General features: G+C 38.7%; 1 protein-coding gene across 2 annotated transcripts in view; it reads right to left on the bottom strand.

Moving 5' to 3' along the window:
• Nucleotides 1-25,640, bottom strand: part of LOC149314618 (tetraspanin-18) — a 256,903-nt gene that overhangs the window by 48,250 nt on the left and 183,013 nt on the right. For both annotated transcript variants that reach the window (XM_089521494.1, XM_089521495.1), the window contains one exon: nucleotides 5,342-5,419. The gene's annotated coding sequence lies outside the window, so the exon portion shown is untranslated. The remainder of the gene's footprint in view (nucleotides 1-5,341; nucleotides 5,420-25,640) is intronic.

Below are 25,640 nucleotides of genomic sequence, written 5' to 3'. Positions count from 1 at the left end.
CCCCAAGAGCTGGTGCTGATGTGTGGTATTCAATGTGCTGCCACTGGAGGGTCTCACTTTACAATGATTCTCCAAATGAAACAGCACACAAACCTTGTACTGCTAAGAGAAAGAAGGTTCCTTTTCTTAAAAAAAAGTGCATTGTTTCCAAATGTTCTGATCCATGAGAGAAAAGTGACAGCAATCCAATTCTTTGTATAGTAGTTCATCATGGAAGTTCACTGACAAAATTACAATTAGATTTTAATTCATGTTTGCATATCTCTGTAAACCAGGAATGTTCGTTGCACATGTCAGCCTCACAAGCTTGGATGTAGTCTATGCAATACTGTTTACAAGGTGTTTTTACACAGTTTTCTGGGCAAGAACCTGTGCAGAAAAAAGCACACAGAGTCTTGCTTTTCCATGCTAAAATTATTATTAGTTTATTGTTTTATTTATTTATATCTTGCCTTTCTCTCGATATAGGGATTCCAGGCAGCTCAAACAAATTTCCTAAACAGAAAACCACGTTTTGAAGAGGAGAAGAACCAACATTTTGACCACTTTGCACAGGAAGGTCCCAAACAATGAAAAACATTACTGCAACCAGATTCTCTTTGTGGGGTGTTCCAATGGTCAGAAAAATCCTTTTTTAAATGGGGATTAGAAGTTTGTTTATTTTTTTAACATCCCTAGTATACGTAAACAGTCAACACACACACACACACACCTCTTAATTTTTCAGAGCTGTTGCTATGTTGTGATTGAGTTAGCTATATAAGCCAAGGTCAACAATATGCTCTAGAACCTTGATATACTTCAGAATTAGACTTATAGCTGATTTTCAATATCAAGACAAGTCGGTTAATATGAATAGCAAATCTTACATTCAGCCTTTCACAAGCGTGTTTGTGATTCATGGACCTGGGCTGTGGCAGTATTACTCATTATATGGCCTTGCTGATGCGATCTCTTTACCATCATCCCTCCCCCACTACTGAGACAAGGCAAAATGATTTGGGAGTTGTCCCTGGCTGTGAATACAGAATGTTTTGTGTAACAGTAATGGCTGGATGCTAATGAAAGTTTCAATTTTCAGTAAAAATAATAATTGCTGAATTCTGATGAAATATGATAAATGTGATAAATATGATAAATGATAGTGAGCACCAGGGGGAAAATAAAAGCCACAAACATAGTCACTGTAACCTTAACAACCAAAAGCTTTATTTTCCAGAGTACATTTTAGTTTTGGAATGCTGACTTCAGTGCATTGTGAATTATTCTGATTTTACTCAAGAGCAAACCGGATCAAAGCCTGCTTTCTCTTCTCCCCAAGTCAGACAGATTAATTAGGCCTTTAGGGACAGATATAGGTAAATCATGTCTATTTTATTTGAAAAAAAATTCCCTGCAAACATATTTATATACTCAACAAATATAATCAATTACCTTTTGATTTCACCCTTTCCTTCTTCCATGATTCTAACTAGATCTCTGTAGTTGTGTCTGCAACATCTAAAGAGCGCACAGAGTTCCCAATGCATTGCAAAGATTTTCTCTACTACAGTTAAGCATTTATTGGAGGGAGGTACAATAAAATAAGATGGGCCAGAAAACCACTTGAGGTCACACTGTTATTAGGCAGGAACACAAGTAGATTAGTGCAGGATCCCACCAAAGTCTAATTCCACTATTCTCATAGTGACCTGCCAAGTGTTTGTGAGATTGTCACTAGCCAAACATGCATGCAATAGCACTCTCCTGCCTGTGCACTCCAGCAAACTGTATTCATGATCCCTAGTTCTGGTATAGGAAGAAATATATAGGCATCATTACTTGTAGACACAGGTTGGTTTATGTTCATGTATTTACTGTACTTTATCTCCTTGTAAAGCAGTTCAGATTAAGTTGGTGGCAATCACCACACCATGTAACAGTGAGTTCCATTTTGAAACTATGTGCTGTGAGAAGTACTTCTGTTTATCAGTGCTGAAATCTGCCACCATTTAGCTTCTTTGAGTAACTCTATTGTAATATTGTAAGAGATGTAGAAATCTCTATCCATATTCCATATTCACTTCCTTTACACAAAGCCAAGACTGGCATCTTGTTCAGTACCTACTTACCATCTCATAACTTTTAGGATTCACATCTATGGTTATTAATAACTGAAGTTAGGCCCCCAAATTAATACCTTTTCAGCAAGGCAGTGCCCTGAACAAAGGGTTTCTGTGATGCTAGAGATCAGGTCTCTAGGAAATGCTAACTATGGGACTAAACAGACAGGCAAAAAGAGGTGCTTTCAGGCTGACTTGAAGGTGTGGCGTTTAGATGACACATGCCTTGAAGCCAGGAGGAAAATGCCCTATAGTCGCCTTATGCAGAGAAAAGCCATTTCAAAAAGAAGCAGCTTTTCCCCTCTTTTTCCTGGCTTGAAGCCATATCATGTGGTCATGACATGAGCACTTCAGCTGCCTTGGGAGCTGGCGGTGCAGCTGGTGGGGTTTCAATGTGGCTTCAGAAAAGGCAGCTTCAAGCCACTTTTTCCTGCCCATCTGTTTCGCCCCTATAGTACTTGTTCAATTCATTTGAGATGTGGTGCTGGAGAAGAGTGCTAAGAATACCATGGACAACCAAAAAGACAAACAAATGGGTCCTTGAACAGATCAAGCCTGAAATCTTTCTGGAAGTCAAGATGATGAAACTGAAGCTATCATATTTCGGTCACATTATGAGAAGGCATGACTCATTATAAAAGACAATGATGCTAGGAAAGATAGAGAAAAATAGAAAGAAAGACTGCAAGCTAGATGATATACTCAATTAAGAGGTCCTAAGTATGACCTAAGCGAGCAGTGGAAGACATGGGGTCTTGGGAGATACCTCATCCTCAGGGTCGCCATGAGCCAGGGTCGGCTTAAGGGCAGTTAATAACAACAAAGTGCTCTTGTGGTTAGCAGTGTACTGAGAGAAGCAACAGTGGTATGACCGCAAGGGGTCTCTCCAGCTGGCAATTCCCAATGCATCTCATAACTGGGAAAGCATTGCAGAATCTTTTCCCAGCACTCTAAATCTTTGCTTGAGATGCTCTCTGGCTAAAATCAAAAGTTTTTTAAGGAATAGCAACATCAGATGTAGATAAAATGGTGCGTTATTATCACAGTCATGTCTGATGATGCAGGATCATGGCCCAAATTTTATACATCACTCTTATAGCTCTCCTTATTTGTCAGTTTTATTATTATTTATTAATTTCAACTATTGGAACTTTTCCTCAAGAAGTTATTCTAGCTCTTTAATCACTTGGGATGCCATTTTCTGCACCTTCCCCAGTGTTATACTGTAGATATCCACTTCTCAAGTGCATACAAATTATTTCTAATGTAGTGAACTATGATGTGTTTAAAGGCAATATGAAATTGGCAGTTTTATTTTCAACTGTTTTCCTGAGGGTGAATGGGTGCCAGAGAATTAGTTCCATTACTTGGCTGTTATTATTAGCATTAAGGATGGAAATAATAGTCATGAAAGAAGAAAATAAAACATTGATGAACATGCCATTCTTGCCCAATGGCATCACTAGGGTGTGCAGACCACACCGGGGGACACTCCAGAAGAGGGGTAACACCTGGTCAGGCCCTCCTCCTGATGCAGGGTGAGAAGGGGGCAAGTGTGTCCCTCCCGGTTTTGATCCAGCGGCTGCTTCTTCCTGAGGAGGAGCCTACTGCTGCAGTGAAGCAAAAGGGTGAGAATGCCCTTTTGACTGCCTCCAGTAGCCCTCACACAGGGTAACATCAAGGTGGGGACATCACTGTTCTTGCCCATGAGAATGAATCTTGTGAAAATTTATATCAACATACTGCAGATCACTACCATATTTGCCACTGATTAGCCATAAAACCCATGTCACATATTTTCTCCTACAAGAGATGGGATATCTTATTTTGCAGATAGAAAAATTAGTTTATGAAGGGGATCTTTCTTCACATACAGGTATGTTGTTCTTGCAAAATATGAACACACAGTGTATGGTAAAAAACAACATTTCAATTTCCTATCAACATCTCCCTCAGTTTTACATGGTCATGAATAAAATAATTGTCAAGCTGTTTGTAACATATCCATAATAGTATTAACTTATGTAACCAAGATCTTTCTACTGTTTTTCACTGAGAGTGTTGACAGCCTCTTTAAGAGAGGGGAGGATATAGTTTGAGAGGAACAATGTCAGGAGCTGCATTAAGGATCTTGCTTGCTATGGTTTAAAGTGTTAACATAGAAGGTGATAGCTATGTTTGCTTGATGTTTAATGGTGTTATTTTGTTCTATAGCTAAGGGGAATTGTTGGGACATACAGTGGGGTGTTTTTTGCAAGGGATTGTTGATCACATTCATTTGTGGTTAACAAACAGAAGGAAGAAAGATTAGCTTGTCTCAAGAATCCCCCAAGATCACTTTTCTGGGAACAAGGGCAGAAGAAGTAAAGAAGGGGGGTTTCATGGGGAACAAAAAGGGGGAAATGTTTTGCTTTTGTTATGACTAAGAAGGTAGCCTGCCAAATATAAGGTTCCCAAATAGGTGGTAGAATTTGGGAAGGATATCTGGAAAGACTGCTGGGGGAAGTTGGGGCAGAGAAGTCCACTACCCACAGCCACACCACACACCTAAATCTAGACCCAGGACAGTACGTACAAGAGCCAACCTGTATTTTAAAGTATTATTGTTAGTACAATTAGATAAGAGTCGAAATGGTGTAGTGGTCTGAGCTGTGGGCCACATTCTGGAGACCAGGGTTCAAATCCCTTCTTGGCTGTTGAAACCTACTGGGTGATCTTGGGGAAGCCACACTCTCTTGGCCTCAGAGAAAGACAAAGGCAAACTCACTTTGAACAAATCTTATCAAGAAAACCATCAACAAAGTGACAAAAATAGAGTCACAAACTTGAATACAACTATTCAATGACTTGTGTGCATAGACTAGGAAAACTACTATAATAATCAACACAGAGACACAGAAGGTGACAACAGAAAAGGAAAACCAAGAGACCTCTTCCACAACATCCAAAAAATCACTATAGGGTTGCCATCAGTTGAAAACAACTTGAAAGCACACAACAACAAAAACCATTAAATAGTTGTAACTGGCTAAGAAAATTTGTATTTACATTTTGGGGGTGCTTAACAAACTGTTGGAGGTTAATATTTCCATAATAGCTGGATGTTCCCAAAAACAACAATTATTCTGGTTTCCCTATCATTCCTGTATAGCACTGTGAATTTCACATATATTAGTTAAATTATTACAAAGGAGGAAAAGATTCCCTTGGAATTGCCAAGAAGTCATTCAAAGACTCACCTATGCAGCTCTTGAAATGTCTCTTTTGACCTCTAATAGCTTATATGTCCCATGTATCTTTTATTAGCCAATTGTGTCCTATAAGGAAAAGATATTCAATTGATGCACAGGTCAATAAAATACAATCACATTAGATAAACCATTTATTAAAACACACCACCCTGATGAATACACTTAGTCTAATTGCTTGTTTAATTCGGTGTACATTAGCACTAATGAAAAGCTTTTAGTGCCCACTGAAGCATTCCATTCCTTATAACCTGGCTCATCAACCTTTGTTTTAGTTCACATGCTTTCAGAGCATACATCCCAAACCACATTTTGACATTTGGCTAGAACCTCTTGCAAACCTCACCATCCAATAAAAGAGAGAGTAAAGGAGACTTAAAGAAATTTACAAATAAATGTCCACCGCAGTGAATTGGATATAGGCCCCTTGAATGGTGATGGAAAAATCGGTTTCCCCCCCCATAAATTGAAACTAAAATAAGTAACATATCTCACATAGTACTTTTGAGAGCAAATAAGATAATAATACAAACTAGCAGGGATTTCTACTATCCAAGCTGTACTAGTGTTCTTGAGAACCTAACTGATTTAAATGGTTGTACAAATAAACTGCAAAGCAAGTTAAATATTAGAAATACTGGACAAGTGGCAAACAATATTAAAATGGATAGGATTTATAAAAAATAAATGGAAGCAATATTACATTAGGAACAGCAGAGCACATAATCAAGCATGCTTCATTATTACATTTTCACATTTATTTCTCTTATCCATCTCACTACACTAACTGTTGTTTTCAACTGAATTTATAAAAAATATATACATCATGTACACTCCAGTAATGCTAGGAAAAACTAATATACACAGATCAGTAATTTCTTTTTTTCCTTTACAATTGTTCAAAGTGAACACTGCAAACTATCTGTTTAGGCTATATAAAATGCAACTTCTTTAAACATAAATATTCCCCATCTATATATTTAAAGCTACAATAACAAACTAAGGTATCCCACAAGGACCTAGAAATAACAATGTGGCTATAATTCTATGTCAACTTTGAATGGGACATAGCTGGAAATTACTGGAGATGCAAACATTCACTTATTTCACTGTTGCACATCACACACTGAAGTAAATCGTGCAGACCAGAAGTTTCTTACTGACTGGTGAGTTTATGAGAACTTTTGTACAATGGTTTTTCACATTCTGAGTTTATGCAAAGAACCATTTAGGAAAATGCAATGTATTTATGAAACAGGATTATTTTTACACATTTATATATTGAAGCAGAAGATGGGCAAGCTCAATTTTCTCTGCAAAAACAAGACTAAGAGCAGACAGTGGCATAGACCATGAACTAGAAGTTGAGTTTTTCTTAAATGCTTAGGACCAGAAGTATTTTAGATTTCAGAGTTTTCATATCTTGAAAAATTTTCATTTACATAATGAGATATCTTGGAGATGGGACCCAAGTCTATGCATGAAATTCATTTATGTTTTGTATACATCATATATACACAGCCTGAAGACAATTTTATACATAATATTTTAGATAATTTTGTGCATGCAACAAAGTTTGTGTACAGTGAACCATCAGAAAATAAAAGTGTCACTATCTCAGCCATATATTGAACAACAAATGTCAGATGTTCAAGCTTGGACCAGAAAAGAAAGAGGCACTAGGGATCACATTGCAAATATACAGTGGATAATGAAAAGAAAATCAAAAGAAAACCAGCCTGTGCTTTATAGATTACAGCAAAGTCTTTGTGTGTGTAAATCATGAAAAACTACGACTTGCTCTTAAAGACATGGGTATTCCACAACATTTGATTATCCTGATGAGTAACTTGTAGTTAGGACAAGTAGCTACTGTTATTACTGAATACAGAGAAATAGTTTCCAGTTAACAAGGGGGTCAGGAAGCCTGCATTTTGTATCCCCATCTATTTAACCTATATGCTGCACACACACACACACACACACACACATATATAAAGCAGGATTAGACTCAGAGGACAGAGGTGTGAAAACTGGAGGAAAGAAGATCAACAATTTAAGATATACAGGTGCCACCATATTACCAGCTGGAAATAGCAAGGACTTGCAATGATTACTGAAGAAAGGCAAGAAAGAAAAGTGCAAAAACAAGTTTACAACTGAACATTAAGAAAACAAAAGATTTCCCATACCTTGGCTCAGTCATTAATCAGAATGCAGAATGCAGACAAGGTATCAGAAGATGACTAGAATTGGGAAGGGTAACTATGAAAAAGCTAGACTAAGGGCCAGTATAAACACTGCCCCTTTGATCGCCAGATCAGGGCCATGGCAATCACTTTCCACAGTCCTGATCTGGCATTTTTTGGCTCAAAAAGAAGCTGCAAAATGCCACTTTTTGGGGAGGAAAAAAGTAACCTTTTCTGGCACCACAATGTCTTTCTGGCACACCTGTGGTGTGCGGCATATAAACACCATTGTGCTGGAGCACTGCAATGCTGCCCACCATTTGGTTGGGCAGGTGGCGTGACACTGGCTTGGGGGCGGCTTGCATCATGTAAAGCCCATGCCCCCAAGTCAGCATATTATGCCAGTCTGTTTTGCCCCTAAGACCCTGAGGTATAAAGATGTATAAATGAATACTAAAGTTACGAGTGTCCATGCCATTGTATAGCATTTCCAAATATTATGCTTGGTTGTGAGAGCTGGAAGGTGAAGAAAGATGACAGGAAGAATATCAAATCATATGAAATGTGGTGCTAGAAAAGAGTTCTATAGATACTGTGATCTGCTAGAAGGACAAATAAAGCAATCCTAGAATAAACCAAGCCTGAAATCTTCCTAAAAGCAAGATGATTAAACTAGGGCTATTGTATTTTGGAGATATAATGCATGAGATGACATGATTCACTAGAAAAGACAAGAATGCTTGGTAAGGTGCAAGACAGTAGGAAAAGAGGAAGACCCTACTGCAGGTGGGTAGACTCAATCAAGGAGCCACTGCACAGAGTATGGAACAACTGACTAGGGCTGTTGAGGATCAGGTGTCTTGAAGGTCTCTTATTCATAGGATCACCATAAATCGAAGTCACCTTGACAGCAGTTAAACAATTGTTTTACACAGAGATTTTGTGCATGAAATGCAACATTTTATGTTAGTACTGCTGCTGACCAAAAAAAGGTCTGGTCTTTTCACTCTTGCCTCAAGGTGGAGGAGAAAAAGAACTCACAGTGACTGAACTTTTTTTTATTTTATTTTTTATTTTTTGATGCCATATCTTGACCTGTCAAGACAACCTTTCTTATCAAGGATGAAAGAAATTAAAAATATTCTTTACATAATTGATTTTGAGTAGAAATAAATGTACAAGATTACCCAGTAGGACTAATGTCAACATCTGAAGTGTAGTTCTATATTGCAGGAGAAGGATTATTCAATTATTTGATGCTGAAGTGATCAGGAAGCCTCACTCATCTGAAAAGGAAACTTAGAGACTTCCAGCACAACACATCAGACATTTCTTTTGTCTAAGCCCACTGGAATTAATGGTGTGGGGTGTGTATATATGTTTCCTTCCTGTATGTTTTGATTTATTTGCTAGTTCTGCTTTCTCACATTTCCCATGTATACAGTGGGTCCTTGTTATCCACTGAGGTTTGGTTCCAGCACCTCCCATGGATACCAAAATCTGTGGATGTTCAAATCCCATGAAATAGAATGGCTTTGTAAAATGCTATCCCTTAAATAAAATGACAACAAGTTTTACTTTTGGAAATTTATATACATTTTAAAATATTTTCAAACCATGGATGGCTGAATCCTTGGATAAGAAATCCATGGATATAGCTGACAGTACTTTTAGGGATTCTGGTTATTTCTAAATGTTTAAACGGAATTTTAAATTTGATATTGTCAGTTCCAAATTGCCTCCCATGAGTAAACTCCAGAGCAACTGGAAGAAACAGGCCCTCTGTTGCAATTCCTCCTCACACTGGAGATCACTTGAAGGAAGAGGGTCATTTGGAATGTCAGCTGCTTCTCAAACAACAAGGGAACAGACTTCCATCCATCACAATAATTACTGCTGGAAAGTGAGGACTGAGGGACTTTCACAATGCCAATGTATCCCCCTGAAGTAGGGCATATGTAAAGAGAGTGAATATGAAACAGTCACAAATGCATAATTTTAGGATTCTGGCTGTTGAACGCTAAAGAACACAGAAGTGGATCTGGGACTTCTCCAACTCTCACTGATTGCAGTGGATCTTGTAAAAGGGATATGAAGCTGTGAGCAGGGCATACTCATTCTTGACAACTATTCATCCTCCCATTTTTTTGCTGCCCGAAACATTTCACTTGTCCCATTTTGTTTTCACAACCTTCACATTTATGCTGTGATGTTTAAGTGGCTCATTCTGTTTTCATTTACTTCAGTGTGTAATGCCACAAGCATAGAAAAGCTGAAGCTTAAAGGCAGGTTTACATTTTTCTTCAGAGATGTAACTGCTCCATATAAACCTATCATTAGGGAAATCAAGAGACTGATAGTGTTCTCGTTCCTGCTGTGTATGCGTGTGAGAGTGAATATAATTATACTGCTACTAGTGTTCAGAGGGCTTGCGTGGGTGGGGGAAAATGCTTTTCTCCCCCTTAACTCACAATATTTTGAAAGATTTATCATACTTCTGAGACAGTCAAACCTTCAATGTCACCAAGCAGCAGTAAATGCTAACCCAACAAAGAAGATGACAGAGGTTACAGTGCTGGACAAAATCAGAGCATACAACCTCCCTCAGACACAAAAACTATGTATTTTTTTTTAAATGAAGAAGTATGATTTAGTCATTGAAAGGATGATGAAAAGCATGAAGAACTACTGCACTTAACTGAAGCTCAAACAGGTTACTTTCCTTGCAGTCCTTTGAAAATACAAGATGTGACTGGAGCTGACTAGGTCAGACCTCAATAGAACTTAGAAAAGTTACTTTATTGTACTATAAACTTCCCTCAGGATGCCTCAGCCAGTATGGCCCCTAGGGGCTGACAATGATGATAATGATGATGGTGTTGATGATATTTCTTCCAGTACAAGAGCGCAAAGAGGCTAACAAAATTTAAAACAGTACAAGTTAAAAACAATACAAAACATTAAAATGTAATTACAACGTTTAATAAACAATTCAACAATTTTAAAAAGTTAAAAACATTACACATTAAAATTTAAAATATATTTAAAACTCTATACAGAACTCTGCACAAAACTTACACAGCACTTAAAGGATGCCTTAAATGCATTTCCAAGATGGTACTGCAGATTACCAAACCAAACCAATGACTGGGACTCTCTATGACAATAAAAATAACATAATTCAAGATCAGAAAAGAATAAAAAGACAAATTCTAAAAAGTGAGTTGGAAGCTGCAATGGCAAAAAAACAAATTGCCAGGATCAGATTATATTCCAATCAAACTGCTGCAATCCACACTGACAGAGTCAACTCTAGTGCAAACCAACATATGTCAACAGATATGGAAAACAAAACTGCCATCAGATTGGAAATGATCAATATATATCCCTATCCACAAAAATGGAGACATAAAAGATGGCAGCAAGGATAGAACTATAACACTAATCTCCCCTGCAACCAAAACTATGCTCAAAATTCTACAACATAAACTGTAACGATACATGAAGATAAATCACAGAGGCTCAAGCAGGTTTCAGGAAATGAAGAAGCACTAGGGACCGATCACAAACATATGATGGCTAATGGAGTTCATCAGGGAATTCCAAAAGAAAATCAGCATGTGTATTATAGACTATTGTCCCACCCAACATCACCCCAGACCTTCCAAAGGCAATGGGGGGCTCAGGTGGAGGTTGATTGTTTTGATTGTTTGACTAATGGTTTTTAATGGTTTATTGTATGTTTTGTCATTGTTATACGTGGAGGTTTTGTTGTATATGTGAAGGGGGGAGGGCAAATATGTGTATTGTATTGTATTAGAGCTATATTGTTTTGTATTATTATATTGCATTCCATTACAGTTGCATTTGTTATTATTATGTAATGCTTGTGGGAGTAAAAGGGGCCATGTTCTCTTGTTGTTACTGTATTATTGCTGTATTGCATTATTGTATTGCCTTTCTGTTATTTTGCTGCCAGGGGAGTGTCAGGAATTGCCATCTAGATGTTATGCCTTAATTATTACCATGTTATGTATTTTGGATTTGGCACTTTGTATTTTTATTAGGCATTATGCTATGTCATGTACTTTGGATTATGTTCGTTGTATGCTTTATTATTTATTTCTCCTTTTGTATAATTATCTTATTGTTATTATATTAGTTGTGCTACAGTTGGTGGGGACGCTATATTTTTTGTATTTGATACCTTTCTTTTGTAATCCGCTTTGATTCCATGAGAAAAAAGCGGAATATAAATAAATAATTCGTTGTTGTTGTTGTTGTTGTTGTTGTTGTTGTTGAAAAGCTTTTGACTGCATAGATCATGAAAGGCTATGGAATTCCCTTAAAGACATGGGAATGCAAACACATCTGATAGTTCCTGATGAGATATCTGTACTCAGGAAAAGAGGCTACTGTCAGAACTGAACACAGAGAAACAGAATGGTTCCCAATAGGCAAAGGGGTCAGACAAGACTGCATCTTATCACCCTACCTGTTCAACTTATATGCAAAACATATTATACAAAAAACAGGCTTGGACACAGATGAAGGAAGAATGAAAATAGGAGGAAGAAATATCAACAATCTAAGATACACAGATGACCCCATAATACTAGCAGAAAACCTCACAGACCTGGAACAAGTAGTATCGAGGATCAAGCAAAAACGTGCAAAGGCAGGACTACTGTTGAACATAAAGAAAACAAAAATAATGACCTTGGAGATTCTACACAGATTCAATTTAGACAATGAAGAAACAGTAAAAGAGTTCTCATTCCTGTGACCAAACATTGATAGGAACAGAGACTGCAGTCAGGAAACCAGAAGATTAAGAATGGGAAGGGCAGCTATGAAAGAATTAGAAAAGACCCTAAAATGCAAGGTTATACAACTGAACACAAAAGTTAGAATCATACATGCCACTATATTCTCTACTACCATGTGTGGATGTGAGAGCTGAAAAGAAGATAGGAAGAAAATCAATTCATTTGAAATGTGGTTTTGGAGAAGAGTGCTGAGGATTCCAAAATATACAATCCAATGGGTCTAAGAGCAGATCAAGCCAGAAATCTCTCTGGAAACTAAAATGAAAAAAAATTGAGGCTGTCACATTTCAGACACATCATAAGAAGGCCTGGCTCACTGGGAAAAAAATAATGCTGCTTGGGAAGGTGGGGTGAAGTAGAATGAGAGGAGGGCCACATCCTAGATGTGCCCACGTGGCAGAGAAGCCTGAGGGATGAAGGAGGCAGGCCGGGTTGGGACGATGGAGGAGGTAGGCCGGGAAGAAAGCCAAGGATGGAGGGAGGCATGACCAGGCCAGTTGGAACCAGGCCAGATTCTAATATGAATCAAATCCACCTGGTTCCTATTTGGGCTGAATTGATTTATTTCTAGATAAATCGATTCAGCCAAAAAAACCCACCCCATTTTACCAGCGTCTTTTTGACGTGGGTTAAATGGATAAAACAATGCCCTCCCCTTTCCAAATCACTTCAGCGATTTGAATTAAGTGGGAACCATGGTGGTTTAAACTGAATCATTTGGAATCACAGTCTAGTTTAAACCATAGTGGGAATTAGGCCCAGGACAGCTGTTCTTGCAAATAACATTGGGAGGTCCTATGGCTTTTATGGTTTTATGCTGTTTGTCTTTATGACATACACTCATTTTAAAATCTATAAAAGGGCATGCTTCTTAAAATGCTGCTTGTAAATATTGTAAAACAAACAAACAAACGAACAAAAACAATTAAATCTTGTAAACTGATGTTTGTGTGTAGAGAGAAGGAATTTTATGGAACTTACTTAATCACTGCTGTGACGAGACTATATTATTGCATGTATATCCAATTAGATTCCAAAGTGAACAGTATGACTATGTTCTCTGTCCCCCACTGAGCATAGTCAAAAAGAATGCAAAAGGCCAAGAATGTAGACGCTAAATTACAGTCAATTCAACTTCTCTGTAGTGGCATTAAAATGCTAATGCTTCTGCAACAGAGGGCTCATTTACCAGGAACAACATCTTCAGCATGTACTGCAGAAACCAGGAGAACTTACTGCACTGTCTGACTGCAATTAACTGCCTAGCACAACTTCCTTTGTAATATGCCCTAGGAGCACACTGACAATTTAAAATGTTAACCTCCCTTTTTAAATATGAAACAATTCTCCAGTTTTCTATGTAGTCCAAAACAAATTATTCAACTTATAAAGCAATCTCTCCCATTCTCCCCTTGTACGCACTGTATACATCAGCATAGTTTAACCTCAAAAGCTTCTTTTCTTGCAATTGCTGTTAGAAAAGTCAAAATTCAGACACAGAAGGAGTAAAAGGCAGAAAAGAATACTTGAAATGTGCCACCAACTAGTCTGAGATCACATTAAAACAGAATTGGAATATTGCAAAACTGAAAAAGTAGAAGCTGAGAATCTAGCTGAGACATTCTGGGAGCTGTAGTGTAAAAAAGAAACTGTTTTCTGTTTCTTGTTAAAGAGAGCTAGAATAATTCTTTCCAAGCTTTCTGACGTAGGAAACAAGCAACATGCCAGGAACGAATGCTACATTTGTTCCATGTTACTGTCATGTTCACATAGTTTCCTGGAAGCAAACTGGCCGCTGATAGCTTGAGGACAGACCTGAGTCTGCAGACCACCATTTGGAGTACTAGTGAGCCAGAACAATTAAAAATATATAACAAATTATTCTTTAAATAGGGAGCCCTAGTGGCGCAGTGGTTAAATGCCTGTACTGCAGCCACTTACTCAAAACCATAAGGTTGCCAGTTCAAGACCAGCAAAAGGGCTCAAGATTGACTCAGGTTTGCATCCTACCAAGGTCACTAAAATGAGTATCCAGATTGTTGGGGGCAAATTAGCTTGTAATCTGCTTAGACGGTTTACTTTTGCTGGTCTTGAACTTGCAACCTTGTGGTTTTGAGTGAGTGGCTGCAGTACAGGCATTTAACCACTGTGCCACCAGGGCTCCTAAGGATCATTTGGCTTCCCCCTCTGTTAAAATAGTAGTTTTGTGTGTTCTTCCCTATTTATAACTTTTCACATCACCAAATGTAACCCATCCCACAAGATTCCAAATCCTCAGATTGCCTCATTTCTTATCCAGTTTAGTGACCTGCCTCTCCCGGAAGCTCACAGGATTCATCTTTTGAATATACTGTAGAACCCCCACCCCCCCACCCCACCCATATTATTTTTTTAAAAAAAGAAATAGACTTTTGCCATTTCTTTGTTTTAAAAAAAACAACATGTTAAGGAGACCATGTAGCTGCTTGAGGGCCCCAGGGCAGAATACTTGACCCTCATATCTGCTGCAGTTCCCCCATTCTCTAAGCCTCTACAGAAAGAAAAGCACATCAAATCTGACTTCTTAGCCTGACGCAGTTTCAGACAGGAAAGAAAATTCTTTTGACAGCTACCAGCTCTCCTACATAGACGTTTCATACAGGATTCCAGTCTGTTGTTGCTGTATGCCTTCAAATCATTTCCGACATATGGCAACTCAATCATGGGGTTTTCTTGGCAAGTTTCTTCAGAGGGGGTTTGCCTTTACCATTCTCTGAGGTTGAGAGTGTGTGACTTGCCCCAAGTCACCCAGTGGGTTTATATGGCTGAGCTGGGATTCAAACCCTAGTCTCCACAGTTGTAGTACAATGCTCAAACCACTATACCCTGCTGGCCCTCATGGTGACGCTAAGGCAAACCCATCTTGGCAAGATTTGTTCAGAGGAGGTTTGCCATTGTCTTACTCTTTGGCCTGTTACAGACAGCCAAAATAAAGCTGCTTCGAGTCACAGTGGAGGTATGGTTTTTCAATGATGCATGCATCCTAAGAGTCCAGAAGTCGCACCAAAGCCATGCTCCAGCCCTAAGGACTGGAGCGTGGCTTTGGTGAGGCTTCTGGACTCTTACGACGCATGCATCATTCAAACACCATACCTCCACTGTGACTCGAAGCAGCTTTATTTTGGCTGTCTGTAACAGGCCTTAGACAGAATATGTGACTTGCCCTTGCTACTTCAACTCTCACTATCCCACAGAAACAGCACTGAAAACCTCAGACTGGTGGCAGTAGAGGAAAGTATTATTTTAGTCTTCATAAACATTTCCTGAGAGCCAGCATGGCGTAGTGGTTTGAGTATTGGACTGTGACTTTGAAGACCAAGTTTCAATTCCCTGCTCAGCCATGAAACCCACTGAGTGAACTTGGGCAAATCAGATGTTCTCATCCTCAGGGGAAGGCAATGGCAAACCTCCTCTGAACATATCTTGTCCCCCCAAACCCTATGATAGATTCTCCTTACGGTCACCATAAGTAAAAAACAACTTGAATGCACACAACAACAAACATTTCCAAATGTTCCAGAAACAAGTTTAGAAACCTTAGCACCTGTTCTACCCATTTAAAAGGTTTGAGAATCCAATTTACCAGCAATAACCTTCTGATCTGAGTTACAGGGAAAAGATAATATTACTCAAACAAGCAGACTTGATGTTTTGTATCTTGTTTTTAAATTCAAATGAATTATAGCTTCTTTCTAGAACTAGAACATGAATATTACCTGCACTGAAAAAAAACAAAGAAAGAAATTGAAAATCTACCCCCAGATGGAGATGTCAGTTGTATTAATTTTCACCATAACATAATACATGATTATTTTGTATGATGTATGTTTTTCTATTCAATTGTTAATTTCTAGTTGCTCATTTATTTTATTTTATTTTTACATTATGTTTGGAGGAGTGGAAAATGAGGATGGCATCCTTATTTATACATTCAAAACAAATATTTCAATAAAAAGTTAATGAGAAAAAACACAGGAAACCTATGGGAATTATTAAGGGGTCATCCACTTGCATAGGGGTGCTTTCAATTTTAGTCCAACTCCTTTGCCTCATCTTCTTAAAAAACTCACAGACCTCCTGTTTTGTTTTTTGTTTTGTTTTTAATACTTCAGCTTTCCTACACTCCAGGTTTCAAATGTAATTTCCTCTGGTCCCCTGCTGGTTTGCCTGCCAGCCAGCAAGGAATGCAAGGGGGAAGAAAAAAAATCAGAACAGAAGAGAAAGACTTGTTCAAAGAATATAACTGGAACACATCCTCCCCTCTTTAAAGGAACAGCAAGCCCAAGAAAACTGAAAGATTCATTGGCACGAGCAAAAGAAGGTTCCCCACCTACAAGGGAAAACAGCTATGATGAGTTGTTACACAATCTGTGTTTTCTTTTTGTGTGGTGGTAGATTTTCTGGAATTCTCTTTCAGTTCATGCCAGTTTTGGTTGCTGTGATGAAATCATTCCTTCAAGAAAATGAAATTCCTGCATTGTAAATGAGGTGCTACTGTGGGGAACCTAATGCACAAATTCACTGACAAGTAAATTAAGTCTTGTGCCTAGCCACCTACCCTAGTCAGTCTGGAAAATCTTTAGCTGTGAGCTCAAATATTGCTTAAGGATTCTGTCTATTTTAGATGTTTCGGTGGATCCATTTACCTTCTTTCTAGTGCAATATCTGAAAATTATCTTCAACTCCTAATGTCTTCAATTGACTTCAATATCAGCTTAAATGAAAGAGCAACAACAAATGAAGACTGAAGAATTGTGGCATAGAAAATAATTAATCAAGCCATTATTCACAGCTGGGGGAAAATCATCATCATCATCATCATCATCATCATCATCATCATCATCATCTTAATTGGTTTAAACTAAACTACAGTTATTAACATTTTAATTATATCTAGTACAATGAAAATCAGTTTCATTTTTTGTTAAATTTAAGCAGAACCGATATGGTAGTCCTATTCAGGCATTGCCCTTTAAGGTTACCTCAAGATGTAAGGAGGAGGAACATATAAGTGCAACCTGCCCTGTCCTAACTTAGCTCTTGTAAAAAGCAGGAAGTTTAGACAGCCTCTTGCAGGAAAGGAGACTCTCTTTGCACGTCTGAATCCCTCCTCTCATATTCAGTTGATCCTAAAGAGCAGGGGTAGGCAACCTACGGCCCATGGGCTGGATGCAGCCCGGCAAGGCCTTGGGACCAGCCCCAGCCCGGTCCTGCTGCCGATTGCCGCCGGAGCCTTTGGCCCCTCACGTGAGGGCGTGAGGCCTTTGGCCTATCAGGAGGAGGTGGGCAGGGGGGCAAGCGGCGGGCAAGGGGGGCAATTGTCTATAGAAGCCTCAGAAACATGCATTTATATTAACATTTTTTAAAAAATCAGCAAAAATTTTTTGCATGTCCTCCACTTTCTTAAAAAAGTGTCCTCCATTTGAAAATTTTGTCCTACATTTGTCCCGGTTTATTTATTTATTTATTTATTGAAAAAATTATTTAATTATTTATTTTTTGGCTTCATCCCCCCCCCCCCCTCCCAGTTGTCTGAGGGACAGCAGCCTGGCCCCCGGCTCAAAAAGGTTGCCTACCCCTGCTAAAGAGGAATGCCACAACAGAAATAGTTATCGAACAACAAATTGCTAAAGGTTATTGTACAGTATTATCATCCATGCATGACTGGAAAATAATCAAATGAACTATCAGCAGAAATGGCTTCTGACATGCTATATGGAATATATCAGTTTCAACAGCTTTACAGGATGTACTTTAGTGTCTGTCCAGGTTTTGCCCTTTCTAGTTAGCAAGAGCAAGCTCCTTGTAATTAATTCCTGCTTGCAATTACTAAGTTATAGCAAAGATAAATTGCAGCAAGGAATAATCACTCCTTTTTGCAATATAACGAACCTTTTAGTTACTTTCACAGTTATGAGGCACTGCAGAAATATTTCAGGTTGACACCACTTTAATTGCCATGGCTCAATGCTATGGAATTTTGATAATTGTAGTTTTGTGAGTCATTTAGCCTTCTGTGTTAGAGAGCTGGTGCCAGAACAAACTACAGCTGCCAGAATTCCATAGCACTGAGCCATGGCAGTGAAAGTAGTATCCAACTGCATTATTTCTGCACTGCGGATGCAGCCTTAATCAAAATTGTAAAGGAGCTCTCCAAAGTGCTGGAACCAGTTTGAGTGCAGAATTCAGCACCTTGGATAGTTCATCTAAAATCTGGACTAAAACCCAGGGTAGACAGATTCATGTCCTTGCTGACATGACGGACGTGAAATGCTACTGTTATGGCAGTGTGGCCTCAATAAAAAGTGGAATACCACACATTTCAAAGTGTGGGATCATGCTGCACCTTAGGTTGTTGCAATGGACTAACAATGATGATGTGCCAAATACTACAGGCCAATGGTCTGTAGCAACCAGATAGTTTCCCCCAACCATCCAAAAAAGGTAACTTAAGTATCAGGAAAGGAAAATATTTGTACTACAACAGTATCCTACAGCTAGAGGGTATTAGAAATAAAAATGTAACTATTTTTTTTAAATGTAGCTTTCCAAGTTCTGTCCCACCATGGATTGTTAACATGAAAACTTTTCAAAGCAGACAGCAATTGTCCTCAGACTTTATGTGGGCAGTTGCTACAGCAACCCTGCAAGCCAAAAGGTATTTATTTCCAAAAAGTTAATATGTTGTTTTCCTTTCCACGGGAAGAAGTGCTTGAAGGAGAAAATAAATGAGCTTTAAAGCAAACAGTTAACACAAGCAACTACAGCCATAAACTCAACAGTCTAAAGTAGCTGTTTTGTAGCCCATATTTTTGTTGTTAGCTGCCTTCGAGTCTACCTTGACTCATGGCGACCCTGTGAATGAGATGTCTCCAAGCCCCTCTATCCTCTACCTCTCTGTTCAGGTCCTGTAGGCTCAGGCCCATGAGCTCTTTGATTGAGTCTATCCATATTTATTTATTTAAATATGGGATTCAGAGCGGCTTCACAGCATTAAAAACAGTACAATTAAAAACATTTTTTAAAGTACATTAAAAAGGAATTAAATTATTATGGTATTAAAACAGATAGTTATTAAAAGAATAAAACATATTTTAAAAAGATAAAACTATATATATAGAAAAAACTGTATCAAATTTTTAAAATGGTCCAATATCCCAGATCAATATGGTATGAGATCTTCCTCTCTTTCTACTTCCCTCCACATTTTGTAGTATTATTGTCTTTTCTAATGAGTTGTGCCTTCTTGTGATGTGGTCAAAGTGTGACAGCCTCTGTTTTGTTATTTTGCTTCCAGGGAGAGTTCAGATTTGATCTAGGGCCCATTTGTTTATCTTTTTGGCCATCCACAGTATCCTCAAAACTCTTCTCCAGCACCACATCTCAAATGAATTAATTTGCTTCTTATCTGCTTTCTTCCCTGCCAAGCCCTCATATCCATACAAAGTAATGAGGCATACAATAGCTTGGACAATTCTAACTTTAGTATTCAGCTGTATATATTTACACTATAGGATTTTGTCTAGTTCTTTAATTACTGGCCTGCCCATTCCTAGTCTTCTACTGATTTCTTGACTGCAGTCGCCGTTCTGATCCATGTTTGACCCAAGGCACAGGAAATCTTTAAATATTTCAATTTCCTTGTTATCTAGGTTGAATTTATGTAACTCCTCCATGGTCATTATTTTTGCTTTCTTTATGTTTAATATTAGTCCTGCCTTTGCACTTTCTTCTTTGACTTTCTTTAGTGATTGTTCCAAGTCTGTCATGCTTTCCACCAGTAATATGGTATCATACACATATCTAAGATTGTCGATGTTCCTTCCTCATGATGTTCCTTTCACTCTAAACCTGCTCTACATATGATGTCTTCTGCATACAAGTTGAAGAATGATAAAATGCAGCCTTGCCTGACCCCTTTGCCAATTGGGAACCATTCTGTTTCTCTGTTCTTACAGTAGCCTCCTGTCCTAAGTACAGATTCCTCCTTAGCACTATCAAATGTGGAGGCACCTCCATTTCTTTAAGAGCATTCTTAAGAGCTCATCATAATGCCCCATTTTTAAAAAGTGTCCCAAATCTTCCATTTCATCAGTAATGCTCTTATTCAGAGATTTGCTTTCCTCTTATTGATATAATGTGAAACTCACACACATAAAATAATTGCACAGTCATCTTTTATTATTTATGCGATCAGAATATCAGAATCTGGGGATACAGTTGTCTTCATGTGTTGCCTGTAGACTCTACAGAGCATCAGCCTGTTCACTGATGGAAGCAGAACTTAATAAAATTATGTGTGCACTACAGCTCCCAAAATCCACAAATCCCATTCCGTTTGAGTCCCCTAAAGTATTTTTCTATCCTGTGGCATAAAAAGAATGTGGAATTAAATGGAGCCTTGGACTGATCTAGTAGGACTCTTAAAAAAATTAATGTGGCATGAGAATAAGACATCTTTATGGGTTTCATTTTTAAAAAGAACAAAGCCTATTTATAAAAGTAGGGGGTGTGTGGAAAAATGTAGGACTCTGTGTTCTTCCCAAGCCAGAGAAAAAAAATGTAAGACATCAGTATGTCTCTATGGTCAGCATAAGGCTATTAGTGTTAACATTACCAGAACAAATCAATATAAAGTTTTCCTCATTTGTTTCGCTGCCTTGACAACATCAGTGCTCCACAGGGAAATTGCACACTAACCAATAACTGACGAGTCCTACTCTTAATATGCTGAACATTCCTTAGAGCCATTCATGAGGTTATGCATCAGAGTCACAAAAAACATTTTTTACAACCATAAGAATTGCTAAACAAAATGAGGAAAGTCAAAAGTTATAAAAGTTTTCCCCCCTCATCCACCTTAGGCATATGGTGCTCATGCCCTTCCTGAATGGCAAGATTCTAATTTCTGTTATGTATAGAATTATTAACAGCACTTCATGTCTCCAACATTCAAATTATATCCAAAGAGTAAAAATGATGCTCTTTCCAGGCTAAATAATGTTCTTGGCTTTGCTTTTGTTGTCACTCGAATGCCAGGGATCTGTTATACATCTGTGTACTGGATGCTGTATGTTGACTAGAAATATCACATTACCATATAGCTTCAAACAGTTATAACGTATTTCTGGAAATAGCAGAATCAGGGCCTTTCTTGTTCATTTGGAGCCTGCTTCATAACAACACTTCTTCCTCCGTCACTCTTCATTTTTCAATGTCAAGATTTTTTAAAATTACCTTTCCCTGCAAATTTATGCAATTAACACCAACATCATTGCAGCTCCGTATCACTCATGAACGGCTGAAAAATTTTAGCTGGGCATTTGGTGAATGACAGTTCCACAGCTCCTCTGCCAGTTGTGAGCAGTAGCAAACCATAGTCAGAGTTCTAAACACAGAAGCAAAATAATGGCACAGCAGGGCCCCAGGCTGCTTCCTCTTCATACTACTGTCGTTTGCCCCAGACCTGAAAGGGGCAAATCACAGTTTTGGGCTGCAGCCCAACAGTAACACTCCAACACCATCAATGGGTGCAATGGTCTGCCTTGCCCTCCATTCCTGCCCTACCCTGCCCTATTCTCCTTGCTCTAGAAGGAAGTGCAGGGCAAGGCATCAGGAAGGAAGGGAGGACAAGGTGGGCAGTTGTGTGCCACGCATCTGAGAAAGGTGCTGGTGCTGCCTCTTCCAGGTCTGACTGAGATGCTCACTGGTTAGGAAAGCAAGATAGTGGGAGCAGGAGAGGGGGCAAAGAGTCTGTGGCCACCACTGCTGCTGCCAAAACCTCTCTTTCTCAGCCCAGACAGCATCCCTGCTGGACAGCAGAGGTGCCCTGTCTGTTGGAGGAGGGTGGCTGAGGTGTGTGTCAGGTAGCTTGGCCAGGACAGGGAGGGCGACGAGATGCTCAGGAGGAGGAGAGCAGAGGGTGAGCACTCCTCCCTGCCTGCTACCACTTCACATTCTGCCACTTCTCCCTGACTGCCTGGTACCCACTTGACAATGACTGTGGGGTGAGGTCTGGGCATCAGGCCAGCTCAGAGCTACTGCAACAACAGCAGTGGCAGCATCATTTTCCTCTTCCACATAATGCCCACTTCCCTTCTGCAAGGCTGTGGGCTCCCTCCTGGTCTGTCTTTGTTCCATTGGGGAAGGGAGGCAACCAAGATCTGTTCTCCCTCTGTCAGCAGTTCCCACTCACCAGAGCTGTGGGATGACCACTTGCTTGGGGATAAGTTACCACATTGGGGGTCACACCACTGGTTCCACACAGTGGGTTAACATAGAGAAACAACTGAAATTTTATTGGAAGACCTCTGCCAAACACACAGTGGCCTGAATTCTACTGGTTAGTTCCAACTGGAATAGATTCCCTGAATTAATAACTGAATCTCAAGTTAACATTGTAAGTCCCATTGATTCAATAAGACTACTCTGCTATCATGATTTAAGCTACTATATCCAGGATGATTTTATTTCTCAGTTCTCCTAGGCATATTTAAATCTTATCATAACTTTCTCTGAACTTTCTCAAAGGTGTATCATTACCCTCCTCTAAAGTGGCCCTAAATGTTTCTGTTTCTTTACTTTCAGCTAGTTTCTTTATTTTTCTTGCCCCTTAACTTCAAGCTCCCTTCACAGTATCCAATGCCTTTGACTAGTTGAACCCAGAAGAAGGCAGAATACAGTCCTTTCTGTTATGAATCGATTATCCTGCTGTGTATGGCTGCAAGAAAGATTTTACTTCAAAGATGAATTATTTGAGTGCTAAGGGATGACCACTGGAAACCTGTTCATAATACCTTTTTCTGTTAACTCAGAAAAGTAGTAGGAGGAGAGATCAAGGCCTCCACATCTTGGACTTCCCTTGAGCAACTGTTGCTCCTGCCCCACCATTTCAGAACTACTGTGTTAAGGTTATTTTGAATTCTGACCCTGTCTTCTGGGATAATAGTAACCTTTTCCAATTTAGTGTCATCTGCAAATTTGAGAAGCATGCCCTTTATTCCATGAGTCGCATCATTGACAAAGATGTTGAATGTCTACCACAAGTAGACCACAAATTGAATATGAGTAAACAGTGTGATGCGACAGCTAAAAAGGCCAATGCCATTTTAGGCTGCATCAATAAAAGTATAGAGTCTAGATCAAGAGAAGTAATAGCGCCACTATATTCTGTTTTAGTCAGGCCCCACCTGAAATACTGTGTCCAGTTCTGGGCACCACAATTCAAAAAGGACATTGAGAAACTGGAGCGTGACCAAAGGAGGGCGACTAAAATGGTGAAGGGTCTGGAAACCATGTCCTATGAGGAACAATTTAGGGAGCTGGGGATGTTTAGCCTGGAGAAGAGAAGGTTAAGAGGTGATATGATAGCCCTGTTTAAATATTTGAAGGGATGTCATGTTGAGGAGGGAGCAGTGGAATGTTGGAAACCGCCTTGGTCTTAGAAAGGCGGTATACAAATAAAATTTTACTTGCTTACTTACTTACTTACAGCTTGTTTTCTGCTGCTCCAGAGAACAGGACCTGGAGCAATGGATGCAAGCTGCAGGAAAAGAGATTCCACCTCAACATTAGGAACAACTTCCTGACAGTAAGAGCTGTTCGACAGTGGAACACACTCCCTCGGAGTGTGGTGGAGTCTCCTTCTTTGGAGGTCTTTAAGCAGAGGCTGGATGGCCATCTGTCAGGGATGCTTTGATTGAGAGTTCCTGCATGGCAGGGGGTTGGACTGGATGGCCCGTGGGGTCTCTTCCAACTCTACGATTCTATGATTCTGTGAATAGCACTGCACAGAACCCTGTGGAACCCCACTAGTCACTTTTCTTCAGGATGAAGAGGAGCCATTGATGAGATGGATGGCAAGACTGGGACAAAGAGAGCTGCAACAGTAATCAGTAGCTACCATCATATGGATATACAGCATGATCCTAAAAACCTAGTGCATTTTTTCTTTCTCTTTTCCAGTCTCTATCCCCTTTTATGTCATATTTCATAGAGTCTTAATGCAAGGACACGGAATACTGATAGCCATTGTAAGTTTTGCTAAAAAAAAATCTGCTGAATAATAATAATAATAATAATAATAATAAGGATTGAATACAATGCAAAACACAAAATACATAGCAAGTAACAATTAAAAATACAAATTAATTCCTTCACATCTCATCCCAATCCTGAAATAAACAATAATTAGATAATTTACAGTCTTAAGGTAAACATAATCCAAGATACTAGACAAACAACACGAGATACAGAATCCAAAACAAAGTAAGAAAGTTAAAGTAAGTGAAGAAGGTTCGTGTATGTAAGGGGATGCGAAGATAGACGAGAGTTAGAAAGAGTGAGGGAAGGACAATGTAAGGAGGATGTAGTAGTCGTAGTAGACTACAAGAAGGTTTAGTTTAGGGATAAGAGTTAGGTAAGGAAGTAGATGGTAGGAACTGTGCCTTGGTAAGGCTATTGATTGTCATATCTTTACTTCTTCTCAATTTTCAATTATTTGTAAATATAGATGTAGAAGGTTTGTATGAATGTTTAGTATGTAGTTAACTATATGGTCTGTATGTCTTGTAGAACGTTTGTATGTATGCTTTGTATTAATAAAGTTTTACTAATTAAAAAAAATCCAAAATACAATAACAGCATAATAATTAAAATGCAACCTAACATATCAATCTAGCTAACTCTTACAACTCTCTTCTTACAGCAAAAATCACAATATGGTATAAAACAATGATAATAGATAACAACTAAAAACCATTAAAAAACCATTAAAAACCAACTAAAAACAACGATCTTTGAAACAAATCTTTGAAACAAATATTTACTCAGAAGTAAATCCTACAATTCAATGCAGCTTTTTTTTCTAGTTAGTTTTTCAGTGCTTTGCCACAACAATGTAGTAACTGCACATTAAAAAGAACAATAATACAACTACAATCTAACACGTGCCACCATCGGAATACACATTGTATTTTACATACTTGTTTATGATAAGAAACATTTCCCACTCACTTGGTTAAGACACTTCTAGAAATTAAGGAATAAAAAGAATAGCTAATTAAGCCACATTTGCAAAACCCTTGACTGCATTTATGAAGTGGAGTCTACAATCTAAAATTAGATGAGAAAGGCTAAGGGAATGGGGAGACAAGGAGAAGAGGCAAACTTTATGCTTCAAGGCTGCTACCCTGCACTTAATTATGCAAGACATAAATCCCAGAGAACTGGAGA

The sequence above is a fragment of the Sceloporus occidentalis genome, unplaced genomic scaffold (genome assembly GCF_023333645.1).
Source record: "Sceloporus occidentalis isolate IW3139 unplaced genomic scaffold, rSceOcc1.0.p SCAF_4, whole genome shotgun sequence".
NCBI lineage: Eukaryota > Metazoa > Chordata > Lepidosauria > Squamata > Phrynosomatidae > Sceloporus > Sceloporus occidentalis.
Note: the sequence above shows the minus strand (reverse complement) of the source record. Positions and strands in the feature narration are given on the sequence as shown.